The sequence below is a fragment of the Narcine bancroftii genome, chromosome 12 (genome assembly GCF_036971445.1).
Source record: "Narcine bancroftii isolate sNarBan1 chromosome 12, sNarBan1.hap1, whole genome shotgun sequence".
In the NCBI taxonomy this organism is placed as follows: Eukaryota; Metazoa; Chordata; class Chondrichthyes; order Torpediniformes; family Narcinidae; genus Narcine; species Narcine bancroftii.
This window is the reverse complement of record NC_091480.1, coordinates 84,636,725-84,651,738: the sequence shown is the minus strand read 5'-3', so window position 1 is coordinate 84,651,738 and position 15,014 is coordinate 84,636,725. Positions and strand designations below refer to the sequence as shown.

Here is a 15,014-nt window from a genome sequence, read left to right as displayed (position 1 = left end):
GGAGAAACCACAAGAAGAAACTTTTTTTTTAATGATATGATTGGCTACAATTAGCAATGTGCCAGCTGAAAGTTAGACCTCACAACATTAGAAAGAGGCTATTTGACCCTTCAAGTCTCTGCTGGTTCTCAGAGCAATCGGATCAATTCCATTCCCCTACTGATTTTTTTTCTGCAACCTGTTCTTTATCGCATGCCTTTCAACCCTTCATGGCCGCTGCCGTACATAGGCGCAGACATCATGGGCCCAGATCCCACGGTCACAGCATATTAAAATAAACCACCATTGGTTCCTCTATCAGGATGTTTAAAGCCTGTACAGAGCCACCGGTAGTTAATCTGGGCAATTGGACCCTGGGGGGGAGCGCTGTGTCTCTGCTCCCTACTCTCCATGGGTCCACACCAGTGGCAGTGTGACAGTCACAGCAGCTCCAGTAGAGCTTATTGTTAATACTAGGATCTAACAGGGAAAACACAATAAGTTGACAACCCAGGTTAATCAAATATGAATAAATAATAATTTATAAAATAATATATAAATGTAAGAGTAAATCCGTTAAGTTAAACAATGCTGGGGTCAAGTGCAATTCACGTGAAACTCAGCGGGTCACGTCGCATCCATGGTAAAGTAAAGGTTAACTAATGATTCAGAAGGATTTTTTAAGGCATCTTTGTACATAATCTAAAAATCATAAATGCATGTCTTCACTGAATACTTGAAGTCCTACAGAGTTTATCAAAATTACATACAGGATTCTGAGAGACGTCTACATAATAGCAGGATTCTTTTTAATAGTTCATTGTTTTGGGTGGGAAAGAAGCCATTCATCAATAGACGTTCAGTGAAGCTTGTCTGATTCCTCACTGGGTTCATGAAATACAAAAACAGAACATAATAGAAGTGCTTTGAAGGTCAGGGAGCTTCTGTGGCAAGAGATATGGAGTTGACAATATTGGTGACCTTCCATTTGAACTAGATGAATGTTAACAGTATTCAAGGAATGGAGGGTTCTGGAGAGTGGAATGGCGGTATGGGAAGGGGCCACAGGAAGAGTGGCCGGAGAAAGAAGAGGCCAGAGACACTGGAATCTGGAGCAAAATATAAGCCGCAGGAAAAGGATCAGCAGGTCAAGCAACAACTGTGGAGGCAAAAGCCAAGGAACCCATGCAGGCTGCGGACTGCTGGCGACTACAAGTCCAGGGACTTGGGCCAGGTGGCAGGCTGCTGGAGGCTGGCTCAAGACTGGCTGAAGGGGTACCAGGTATTGCAACCGAGATGCGAGGGAGCGCCCAGGGCGCTGGAGGCTCCTGGTTGTGTCGGGGTTCGGATCTGGAGCTCGGGTTGCCGATGGTTTAGGCCAGACTCTGTGGCTGCGGGGGCTGTGGCAGCGCTGGAGGTGGATCCACAGATCCTCGCCAATTCTGAGGGGGACTCTCTTTTGCTTCTCTTCCTCTGACTGTAAGAGGCACTTCAGGCAATTTTTACCGATGAGAAATCTGTCTACCTTATGGCAGACAAAAGCAAATTTTGTACAATATTGCACTTTTTTTATTAAATGACAATAAAAAGAATCTTGAATCTTGAAAAGGGATTGCATCAGGATTTGGTGGGCAGGGTGGCCCAAAGAGCAAAAATGTCCGGTTTCGAGAGTGCAAAGAGGGGAAGTTGTTGGGTGATAGATAGAATGAGATGAGGGGAGGGGAATGATGAGCAGATGGAGACAGGGAGGAGGGAAGGGATGGAGGAGGTGAACAAGAGAGAGGGAATCTGGATGGGTTGATGGGAGTGGGAAAAAGACCACAAGGGCATGGACTACCTGAAATTGGAACCTTCAATCTTCATTCCATTGGGCTGTCAGCTGGCTGAGTGGAAGATGAGGTGCTCATCTTGAAGTTTGTGTCTGGCCTCAATGTAGCTGTGGAAAAGGCTGAGGGCAGACACAGCATGGGAATGGGTATGGGTGTGGTAAGGATATGGGACTGAACTCTTTGTCAGCTCAAAAAGCAGCTGCCTGTTCTGCACATATAGAGGGGGGCACAACGTGAGCAATGGTCCAGATTGAAGGAAGTGCTTGTCAATCTCTGCCTCGCTTCGGAGGACTGGTTATGTCCTTGAATCACGGTGAGGGAGGAGGTCTAGGGGCAAGTGTTGCACCTCCCATGTTTGGAGAGCAAGTGCCAATGTGTCAGAGGGATGGATGGGAATGTATGAGCTCACCAAGGATTCGTGGTGACGGCGGTCCAAATGGAAAGCAGAAAGGGGACAGGAGGTTAGGGTTAGGATTAGAGTTAGGGTTATGGTTATGGTGGGATCCTATTGGTTTAGGAGAATGAGTGAAGGCTGATAATGCTGAATGTGGAGAAGTGGAGTGAAAGGTGGGAATTGAACGCACCCTCTCCTCTCTGTGGCGAGCAGGCACAGCATATGGAGGAAATGTGAGTGAGGGCTCCGTCCACTTCAGAGAAGGCAAAACCACATTTCCCAAAAATAAAGGAGGATATTTCAGATATCTTTGACATGAAAATCTCATCTTGAGAACAAATTTGGCAGAGGCAAGGAAACTGAAAAAAAGCAATGGCATCTGTACAGGAGAGAGTGAGAAGAGGCATGGTCAAGTTAGCTGTGGGACTCAGTGGGTTACAGCACATATCAACGGCTGGTTTAGCTCCTGAGATGGATACAGAGAGTTCCAGAAAAGGAAAAGAAGCATCAGACATAATCCACGTGAATATGAGGGCAGGGTAATGGTGTGGGCACAGATGATAACATTGACAAGTTCGTCATGAGGCAGCGTCAAAGCATTTGTGGGTGGAGTGGAGAAAGAGTTGGGAGGAGGTGACAGAATTATGCCAGCCAGTGCCTTGTGGGGCCTCAGTGTTGAGGATCCTCTTGAGGGAGGTGCTGATTTTGGCCTGCCACATCGACAGCCATTCTCTCTCCATGAGATATGTCCTGACCTGAAAATTCTGCAGTCCTGCATTACACAGCACTTTTTCTTTGTATTATCAACCTCACACAGGCCCAAGAAACCCACTGACTGGATGATCTCTACAAATGATCTCCAGAACAAACCTGGCTTCACCCGCCTATTTTATACTCACACTGAACAAACTTCACTTACATGAATATATAAACCTTAAAGCATTTTATTTTATTTTCAGTCATATTCTTTGAAATCATTTAACCATCACTGCATTTGCAGGTTCCTCCCCCTCCACCGAGCCGCACAAAAGGTGAACAATAACATTAGAGATAATCAATCCCCCTCTCACCCCGCCCCCCCAAGTTTGCAGATAAAGCCTCTGACCAGCGTGACTCTCACTAAGCAGGGATAAGGAGACACTTTAAGAGAGTCACCCAATCGATGATTGACACCAACCAGCTCTTCATCCTGGGCGAAGCCATTGCTGTTTCACACAACTTTATTCAAACAGCTACTACCAGCAAAGCCCGACCAAGGCCCTCAGCTGGCTGAATATTCGCTCCCATCTTCACCAATGTGTTACTTCAGAAAACATTGACTTTTACAATGATAAATTTCTGGTTTTTTTACCTATTATTTCATTTATTAATTTTTTTAAATGTATTTTTCTCGATGAATTGTTCACTCATATTCTTTGTTTGCCCTATCCACCTTTCCCAGCAGACTTCCCTTTAACTTTAAACTTGTTTATTCTTCTCTCTTTCCCAGTAGTCACGAAGGACGTTCGACCTGAATGCTCACACTTGCTCGTGCCTGATCTGCTGTGTGTTTGCACCATTTTCTGTGTTTATTTCAATTTATTCATTGAAGTGATCTTCCACAGGCAAGCAGCCATGACATCATGTGGTGCCTGAAAGATACAGGTGTTTAATTGGAAGGTTAACCTCCTGGGAGCTTCTCACCTTGACAATGACATAACTCACAAAGGCATGGAAAACACAATACTTTGAAGGATCATTATTCAGAGTGTGGCAACAGTAACACAGCTACATCTAAGATGAATTGTTTTCCTTCTTTCTATCTTATTTTAATGCTATCTAAGTTTTCATTTCATTTTATATCTGATATACAGTAAAACCCATGGTATCTGGCATCCATGGGGATTGATAGATGATGGAAAAATGTATTTTCTTGTTGCTTGAGACTCACTCTTGCAATGCATAACTAATACATCTGCATTAAGAATAAACAGGAAATCAGGAAAGCTATCAATAAGATTGAAAGAGTGCAGAGAAGATTTACTAAGATGTGGCAGGGTCTTTAAGAGTTGAGTTACCAGAAAAGATTAAACAGGTTAGGACTATATTCCTTGGAATGAAGAAGAATGAGAGGAGACTTGATAGAAGTTTATGAGGTTATGAGGGGTATAGACAGAGTAGATGTGAGTAGGATGTTTCCACTTAGTTTGGGGTAGATAAATACAAGAGGTTATAGCTTTAGGCTGAAAGGGGAGAGGTACAAGGGGAACATTAGGGGAAAGATTTTCGCCCAGAGAGTGGTAGGAGTGTGGAATGAGCTGCCATCTGATGTAGTGAATGCAGATTCAATCTTGAGTTTTAAAAATAAATTGGATAAATACACGGGTAGGAGAGGTCTGGAGGGTTATGGAGTGAGAGTCGATCAGTGGAACTAGCTAGTTTTATAGGTCAGCACAGACTGTAAGGGTCAAATGGCCTGTTTTTCTATGCTGTTAATTCTATGGTTCTAAAAGACAAAAATACAATACACTGAACAAACTTCACTTGCATGAATATATAAACCTTAAAGCAGTTACTTTATTTTCATTCAGATTCTTTGAAAACTTTTATCTGTCGCTGTATCTGCAGGTTCCTCCCCCTCCACGGAGCCGCCCGATAGACAAAGAATAACACTATAGATAATTAGCTCCCCTCCCTCCAAGTTTACAGATAAAGCCTCTGACCCGGGTCACTCTCACTAAGGAGGGTTAAGGAGACATTTTAAGAGAGTTACCCATCAGCGAGCAACATCAACCAGCTCTTCATTCCGGGCGACGCCATTGTTGTTTCACACAACTTTATTCAACAGCTCCTATGATCAAAGCATGACAAAGGCCCTTTGCTGGCTGAATATTCACTCCCATCTTCACCAAAGGTTTATGTGTTACTTCAGAGAACATTTACTTTTACAATTTTAAACTTCTGTATTTTTTACCTATTATTTTACTCTTATTTATGTAAATTTTTAAATATTTATTTTCCTTGATTTTTTTTTGTGCCGGTTGCTTGAATTCCAGATGCCAGGGGTTCTACTGTAATTGCTGTTGAACTTGTTTCATTGTGAACAAGAAATTTGTACCTTTTTTGCATTCGATTTGGCAGTGTTCCACAATTAAACCTTTTTGGCTTGATTTGGGTAATTTATTAGAATGAATAACTGGAATAAGATTCCCACGGGATCCAATCTTATTTTTACTGGGAGTTGTTGGAGGAATTAAACCTAAATTAAAATTGAATATGTATCAAGTAAAATTTGTTCTAATTGCTTTGGCAATATTTAGAAAATGTATTGCTATAACTTGGAAATCGGATATTGATTTGGGAATGGATAGAAGTTCAGAGTTGTATTCCACTTGAGAAAATTACTCACAATTTATGAGATAAATATCATACATTTTTGTGAAATATAGAGCCCATATTTACAAACTGTTGGTATTAAAATTTAAATTAATTTCAAACAATCCCTTTCTATTATAGATCTCTATGAATAAATATGTTTAAAAGTATCGTAAAGTGAGGTGCTCCTGTTGTGTTTTTGTGGTCCATTTTTTCTCCTTTTCTTTTAGTTTGGATGGGGTTGGGAGGGATTTAGAGGAGGTTTTTCTTTCTTTTATTTTTTTTTTGCTTTCCTTTTTTATATATATAAAATACCACATGTATTTGGATTGTTTGAAATATTGAGATATGTTTGTTAAGTGGTTTTATATTAAATAAAATTATTTTAAAAACTTGCTTCATTGGTCAAAAAAGTACTTCTGAAATTTATGTCAGGAGTCTCCCTCTCTCCCCAACCACAAACACATTCAGTAGAGACTCAACGGCCATGTGCTGGGTTTTAAGATGACAAAGGTCTGGTTTGTCTCAGTTCTGCTGATTTTGGAAGATTGAAAGGTGATCTCATTGGGACATAAAAAATTTCATGTGGGCCTTGATAGGGTAGATATGGAGATGATGTCTCCTTGGCATGAGTATCTAGAACTGAGGGTCACAGTCTCAATAAAAGAGATAAAATAGAAATTTCTTCATGCCCAGTGGTGCTGACTATTTCATGGTGGCTCATTGGAATTCTTTATTCAAAAAGGCTGTAGTGGCTGGAGCATATTCTAAAAAGAGATTGTCCCACGTTTGGTTATTGCGTGAAATAAACATGAGGCTAGAGCAGGAAGGTAGTTCTGAACCAAAAGATTAGATGTAATGGTACAAATTGATTTAACAGGCAGAAGGAATGGATGCAGAACAGAGAAATGCTGGAGAAACACAGCGGTCCCAAAGTATCCATAGGAAGTACAAAGCAGTCGATATTTTGGGCCTGAGCCCATTGTCGGGCATATCCCACTCCAAACCTACCGTATTTAAGTTTAGTCAAACAGCACCACAACAGGTCCTTTTGGCCCACGAGCCTGTGCCGCCCAATTATACCCAATTGACCTCCAGCCCCCGTACATTTTTAACAGTGGGAGAAAATCAGAGCACGCAAAGAAAACTCCTGCAGACATGGGGAGAATGTACAAACTCCTTACAGACAGTGCTGGATTCGAACCTGGATCGCTGGCACTGTAACATTGTTGCGCTAACTGCGCCACCCTAATATTCTTATTGTCTTAGATGTAAGTGGTACCAATATATACCTTAAAAAAAGAAAGAATGATGAGAAGGTTGGAATTATAGGAGATAATCTGGCCCTTTGGTTTCTACTAGATCCTTTGAAAAGCAATGTGGTTAAAAATGCCCTAAAAAAATCCTTCTGAATCATTAGTTAACCTTTACTTCATCATGGATGCTATGTGACCTGCTGGGTTTCACGTGATTCCACTTGACCCCAGCATTGTTTAACTTAAAAGATTTACTCTTACATTTATATACTATTTTATAAATTATTATTTATTCATATTTGATTAACCTGGGTTGTCAACTTATTGTGTTTTCCCTGTTAGATCCTTGTATTAACAATAAGCGCTACTGGAGCTGCTGTGACTGTAGCACTGCCGCTGGTGCGGACCCATGGAGAGCAGAGAGCAGAGACACAGCGCTCCCCTGCAGAGTCAAACTGCCCAGATTAACTACCGGTGGCTGTGTACAGGCTTTAAACATCCTGATAGAGGAACCAATGGTGGTTTATTTTAATATGCTGTGACCGTGGGATCTGGGACCATGATGTCCGCGCTTATGTACGGCAGCTGCCATGAGGGGTTTCAGACTCCGGGGTAGCATGGGACTGGTGCAAGGTACTAAGAAAATGGGGAGACCATGCTCTCTTTGAGAAGGAGAAGCAGAGGAGACAACCCACGGAATGGTGATCAGGGCAGTGGACCAGTGAGGGGATATGAGACTGAAGAACACTTGAGGCGGGGAACCTATGCAGGCTGGTGACTGAAGTTAAGGGATTCGCACTAGGATGTAGACTAGCTGGAGACTAGACAAAGGGGGCACTAGGTATTGGAACCGGGTCATGAGAGGGTGCCGAGGATGCTAGAGGCTTCCTGATCGTGTCAGAGGTTTGCATCTGAACCGCGGGTTGCCGATGGTTTGGACTGGAGTCTGTTTGGCTATGAAGGCTGCGAGAGCACTGGAGGTAAATCCATGGACGCTAGGTGACCCTGGAGGGACTCTCTTTTGCTTTTTTTTCTCTGTCTGTAAGAGACACTGGGCAATTTCTGTTGATGGCAAATCTTTGTCTGCCTTACGGTAGACTAAAGGAAATTTCAAGTAATATCATTGTTTTATTTTTATTACATGACAATAAAATAATCTGTAATCTTGAAAATTGTCCTTGAGCTTCATACAGGCAACTTCTGGTGCTCAATTAGTAATTAGTGGCAATTTTAAATCAATACATGTTTTCCTTCAGAAATTAAAATTCCTTGCTTGTTGCCCCATTCACAAGCAACAGTCATTCATGCTTCAATGCAGATAGCTGCAGGAAATCATTAATGAGGAATGGACGAGCCTGTCAAACGAGTGAACACAGAAATCATTCAGAAATCACCTGCACAAGAAGCCAAAATAATCCAGACAGGATCAAATTCAGGAAAACACCACGGGGATCATTTGTGCCTTAATGCTTCTGACATCATTGCTAGTGTTTACTTAACACCACTCTGTATCAAGTCATTAAGCAAATAATGTTAAAACATTAAGCAGGCCTTTATTAAATTCCTTTGCTGTGTTAACTGAGGTGTTAATTGATGTAAGAATAAAGTTGGCTAAACACTTCTGTGGCAGGCTGGAGACCTGTTCAGCATCGTAAGGATCTCCATATATTTTTATGATAGATTGATTATGTGGTGGTCGTTTTCGATTGGATTTAATAAAAATCTAAAGTGCTGGAAAAGTTCAGTAGTTCAGGAGGAGAAATAAAGAGGATAAAGGTGGCAGATTGACGTACTTTTCTAGAAGAGATAAAAGATAATTGACCTGCAACAGTCACTTCAACCCTCTCTCCACGGATGCTGCCTTGTCTGCTTTTATTTCAAATTTCTAGCATTAATTAGAACAGTGGAGGCCCTTCAGCCCTCGGTGTTGTGCCAACCCACATATTCCTTAAGAAAGGTGCTAAAGCCTCACTGCCTTTTTCTTCCGTCCATGCGCCTGTCCAAGAGTCTCTTTAAATGCCCCTAATGTTTCAGCCTCCGCCACCATGCCTGGCAAGCCATTCCAAGCACCCACAACTCTCTGGGTAAAAATTTGCCCTCTAAACTTTCCTCCCTTGTACAGATATTTTCTTGTGTTTGTTACTCCTGCCCTTGGGAAAAAAGGTGCTGGGTGTCTTATCTATGCTTCCCAGAACCTCTATGAAATCACCTCTCATCCTTCTTCGCTCCATCAGTTGATGCAGAAAAATGACTGCTGCTTCAAAGCAGCCTTATTAAACCCCTAAACTTTCCTCCCTTTATTTTGTACATATGTCCCCTGGCGTTTGCTCGTGCCTTGGGGAAAAGGTGCTGGCTGTCCACCCTATCTATGCCTCTCAGAATCTTGTAGACCTCTATTAAGTCTCCTTTCATCCTTCTTCGCTCCAAAGAGAAAAGTCCCAGCTCTGCTAACCTTGTCTCATAAGACTTAATTTCCAATCCAGGAAACATCCTGGTAAATCTCATCAGCACCCTTGCCATTTCCACATCCTTCCTATAATGAGGTGACCAGAACTGAACGCAATAATCTAAGTGTGGTCAAACCAGAGATATGTGGAGTTGCATCCCGAGATTTGTAGTGTTATTTTTGTTATAGCTAGGTCAGTCCAGCATTCTTGAGAAGAAATTTTGAATCAATAACTATTCACCTAGATGTATTTCCTGTCCTGAAGAAAGGTAATTAACCTGAAATGTTAAGTTGGTTTCTCTCCCCATAGTGGGCCACCTGTCTAGCAGAATATTTCAGCATTTCCCTTTTATTTAGAATGTAATGTCCCTTTTCTCCCCGATCCCTGCAATTTTGTCTGAGGGAAGGGAAGAGCAGATTCAGCATTGTGCAATCCCTCTGCATTTCCATTCCATCCCTGGATGGTCTGAGATCCTCTGCCTCGTCCTTGAACCATATCCTCACTACCAACACATTCGTTTTCTTGGCTGAACACGTTCTCACATTGAACAGCTTCTCCTATAATTCCACTCACGTCTCCCAGATCAGATGGTTGTACCGAAACTCGCTCTACTTAAATCTTTGGGGGAACAGTTTTTATTTCAGTTGTGTGGATTAATCGAACACTGGCAATTGTCTCGAGAGTACGTATGTGTGTGGAATCCAACAAAACCTAGAAAAAAATGGAAAACAATGGGCTTAATGTCGGATTAGAGCAAAGCCTCTAATGGTGAGCATGGACTTGTTGGGCCAAAGTGCTCTATGACTGTGAGTCACTCTGAAAAGATCAATCTAATAAATTGAACAATTAATATTTTCCTGGATTTTATGGATTTTGGGCTGTTGATCACAAAATTCACCTTAACATTTTCCTATCAAGTACTGATTTTTTTAGATATAATTCTTTTGTGATTTCCTGTTATATTTTAAGTCTACGTTAAAACCAAGAAGTGCAATGTGTCACTGAAAATTCATTTTCTGCATTCGCACATGGACGTCTTCCCCGCTGATCTTGGTGCTGTCAGTGACGAACATGGGGAAAGGTTTCACCAGGACATTGCGACCATGGAAAAGCAGTATCAGGGCAAGTAGACTCTATCAGTGCTGGCCGACTATTGTTGGACACTGACATGAGAGGCATCAGATGCTGAGTACAAGTGAAAATCAGCGGCAAAGCATTTTTGGGTCAGTTATGTTAGCATCATTATGCGATCAAACATGCTAAATTCAATGAAAGTTAATTTAATGTTTCTACAACTTCCTACGTCTTACAGCAAATCCAAAATTATTTTCGAGTTCAGCTTGAAGTGGTCTATCATAACCTTAATTTTCTTTTATGAAGCAAATCATTTGGAAAAAAAATTATGGTCCAGTGTTAAGAATTCCATTTCACTAACAACTCCCATTTCATTCGTAGTTTCCTTTGCAACCATTGGAGACACAACATCTGTACTACTTCCCTCCTCACCTTCGAAGAACCTAATCTATCCTTCCAGGTGAAACAGCAAGTCAATCACAGTTTGATCAACCTAGTGTGCAACATTCCGTGCACAAGGTGTGCCTTCTCCACATTGGAGAAACCAAATGCAGATTTAGTGACTGCATTGCAGAGCATTGGGGTTTAGACTGAAGGAGCAACCCTGAGCTTCCAATTACTTGACACATTAATCCATTTTCCCTCTCCCATTCTGACAAAACTGCTTGTGAACCCCTATACTGTTATACTCAGGCCCGTCATAAGCTTGAGGAACAAACCATCATCTTCTGTCTGGGCACACTGCAGCCTTCCAGCATCAAAATGGATTCAGCATTTCAAGTCACTTACTATCAATGTTTGTGTCAGGACTGGCTGGTTCTGACTTAGGCCATCCATCTCTCTCTCCACTAGTACAACTTGGGTATTTTCTACAGCTCTACATTTCACAGACTTTACATGTCCTTTTGTTAGTGTTCCCACTCGCTACCTATCAGCTATATCGCTTGATCAATAACTTATCACAGTGACAACCTTGGCCTCACCCTTTGTCCCATCCATCCTCCATCACCATCACTGCAGAACTGTCTTGTTTCTTTACCCTCTTTCCCAGTTCTGATGAAGGATCTTGGACCTGAAGTATTGACCCCCGCTTATCTTTCCTTGAACTGCTGAGTAATTCCAACATTTCCTGATTTCGCTTCAACAACCCAGCACACATTGAGATTCAGTGGAGAAGATGTACAAGTTAATGTTTGGGATACCAGCTTGTTGTAATCTCTTGGCTGTACTTCAAATAGTTGATTGATGTTCTGAGAATTTAAATGACCTGTTAAGTCCTTTCTTTCTCGCTTTCTGACTTTAGATTCAAGTTAGTCTGAAGTCAAATCAATCATATACCGTAAATGATATAGAGTGCACTTTAGTATTGGTGCATAATCTGAAAATTATTATCATCTTCTCAGAACTAATTAAAACAGAAGTCACAATGTGCATAGGAATTGAAATTCTTTGTAGGCAAACCGTATGCAGAACATTTCCTACAGCTTCTTAATTCTCTTTATGTACTTAGTAATTTTATGGAGTGGGTTATTCATTTCCTGGCATTCACATCCTAGCTCTAGCACCCCACAGGCAATGAAGGGTGGAGAATTATGACATTTGATATAAAGACTTGGTTAGTTTTCAAACTAACCTTGAGCAGAAATCTTGACGACTGTCCAAGTGAGCAGCATTGAATCAGTGGCAAGCGGATTTCCCCTGGGACTCCTGCTCTCTATGATTTTTTATAAATGACCCAAACGAAGAATTAGAGGGATGGGTCAGTAAGTTTGCAGATGACACAAAGGTTGGAGGTGTTGTGGATAGTGTACAAAGTTGTCGTAGGTTACAACAGGGTATAAACAGAATTCAGAGCTGGGCAGATGCAGTTCAATCTGGATAAGGGCGAAGTGATACATTTTGGAACTTGAAAGCATAGTATATGGTTAATGGCATAACTTAATAATGTGAAAGAACAGTGGGAGCTTGGGGGTAAAAAAAAATCTATAGATCTCTCAAGGTGGCCGCACAGATTGATAGGATAGTTAAGAAGATGTGGGCTTTATTGTCGGGGTATTGAGTTCAGCAAGTCATGAGATAATGTTGTACCTCTATAAATCTCTGGTGAAACCACACTTGAAATATTGTGTTCAGTTCTGGTAACCTCATGACAGGATGTGCAAGCTGTGGAGAGGGAGGAGAAGAGATTTGCCAGGATGTTGCCGGGGGATTGGAAAACATGTCTTATGAGGCAAAGAGAGCTGGGGCTTTTCCCTTTGGAGCAAAGACAGATGAGAGGTGACTGAATAGAGGTCTACAAGATGATGAAAGGCATAAATAGGATGGACACCCAGCACCTTTTCCCCAGGGCAACAGTAGCAAATACCAGGAAAGGGGAGGAAAGATCAAGGGAGCTATCATTGGTATGGTGGAGTCTGGTACAATAGGGACATTTAAAAGGCTCTTGGAGAGGCACATGGATTTAATTTAATTGAACAATTCACATGTGATTAAAGTGTATGCTCCAGATTTTATTCAAGGTTATTTGTGTACATTTTGGTTTGACCGTGTAGAAATTCCAGGACTTTTAATACATAATCCCCTCATTTGAGGGCACCATAATATTTAGGACATTTGACTTCACAGCTATGTATGAGTACTCAGGTATGTTTAATTGGTTCATTGGTGCAGATATAAGAATGCTAGGCTTGTTTCTAAGTTTTAGATCACCTTTGGAGTCTGCAGTTGCCATTTTTCAACATGAGGACCAGAGTTGTGTCAAAGAAGCTATTATGAGGCTGAAAAACTAAAAAGCAGTAACAGACATCGTCTAAACCTTAGGATTACGATCGTTTATCCGGAACCCTTGGGGGACATTGTGTTCCGAATTTCGGATTTTTCTGGATTTCAGAAAGCCAGATTTAAGCCCACCCGTACCCCCTTCCAGATGTGCTGCCATCTCCCCCCCTTCACCTGCCTGACACACGCTGCTGGTCTCTCACCCTCCCGACTCACCCTGCCGGTCTCTCCCCCTCACCAGCCCGACTCGCGCTGCTGGTCTCTCGCCCACCCGACTCGGGCTGCCGTCTCTCTCACCCCACTTGCCGGATTTTGGAGCTTTCTGGATTTTAGATGTCCGGGTAAAGGATCGTGTACCTGTACCAAAATCAACAGTTTAGAACATCATTAAGAAGGAAGAGTGTACTGGTGAGCTCAGTAAATCACAAAGGGACTGGTATTTCAAGGAAGACCTCCACTGCTGTCGACAGAAGAATTCTCATCAATAATGAAGAAAAATCCCCAAACATATGTCCGACAGATCAGAAACACTCTTCCGGAGGCAGGTGCGGATGTATCAATGACACCGAAGACTTCATGAACAGAAATACAGAGCCTACACTGCAAGATGCTAAACATGGCAAAGGAGGTATGTTTTGGATCTTGGGCAGTTCCTTTACAGGTTAATCTTGGTCTCATCTGTCCACAAGACCTTTTTCCAGAATTCTGCAGGCTCTTTTAAATGCTTCTTGGCCATTTGTAATTTGGCCATCCTCTCTGTGGCTAACTAGTGGATAGAATCTTACAGGGTAGCCTCTATAATCTGCTGCAGACAGAAGTCATTGATACATCCACACCTGCCTCCTGAAGAGTGTTTCTGATCTGTTGGACGTGTGTTTGAAACTTATCTTCATTCTGATACAATTTCTTCTGTCATCAGTAGTGGAGATCTTCCTCAGAATACCAGTCCCTTGGCGATTACTGAGCTCACCAGTTCGCTCTTTATTCATAATGATGGTCCAAGCTGTTGATTTTGGTAATCTCTAGGTTTTAGTCGATGTCTCTCACTGTTTTATTCTTGCTTTTCAGATTCATAATGGGCTTCTTTGACTTTCATTGACACAACTCTGGTCGTCATGTTGAAAAATGGCAACTACAGACTCCAAAGGTGATCAACAGCTTAGAAACAAGCCTTGTTCACTTATACCTGTACCAACGAAGGAATGAAACAAACCTGAGCAATCAAACCCCTGTGAACCCAAATGTCCCAAACATAACGGAGCGCTGAAATGAGGGCACGATGTACAGAAAGTGCTGGAATTTCTACATGGTCAAACCAAAATGTACACAAAGAACCTTGATTAAAATCGAGAATGTTCACTTTAATTACATGTGAATTGTTTGATTACATATTTGAAACAGTGAAGCATAGGGGTAAATAAAGGAAAAAAAGTACCTTTTTCCCTAACATTACGGAGGGCACTCTAGGTCGGCACAACATTGTCCTGTAACTGGTGCAGTAATATTCTACGTTCTATAAGTGGAATATTTTGTGGTCTGAGTCTAAAAGTTGATGAACTAAGATTGCAAAGTGACTGCAAAAGAAAAAAACCCAGCATAATCTTTTGCCAGTGTTTGTTTCAGCCTGTAAATAAAGTGAGCTGGGCATTGTGTGCGTAGTGGGTGAAAATGAATCTTTAATTTCAGACAATGTGGACTGTATCTTAATACGAATTCTAAAAGAGATACACAATGAATGTGCGAAATCAACATTAAAACTGCAAATTTCAAATCTCCTTCAGCTTCAAAAGGTCAATGTCCTCTGGCTACAAAGAAAACTGAATAATGTTGTTGATTACGCATTTAATCGGGTAATTATCCAGATCATGAAGAACAGCACAAATTTAGCTTCCATTAGATATTT

The 15,014-nt window shown here is 41.6% G+C and overlaps 1 protein-coding gene across 1 annotated transcript in view; it reads left to right on the top strand.

Annotated features, from left to right (window-relative positions):
• Positions 1-14,425, top strand: part of LOC138747772 (breast cancer type 1 susceptibility protein homolog) — a 159,156-nt gene extending 144,731 nt beyond the window's left edge. The window contains exon 19 of the mRNA XM_069907338.1: positions 14,180-14,425. The gene's annotated coding sequence lies outside the window, so the exon portion shown is untranslated. The remainder of the gene's footprint in view (positions 1-14,179) is intronic.
• Positions 14,426-15,014: the final 589 nt, after the last annotated feature.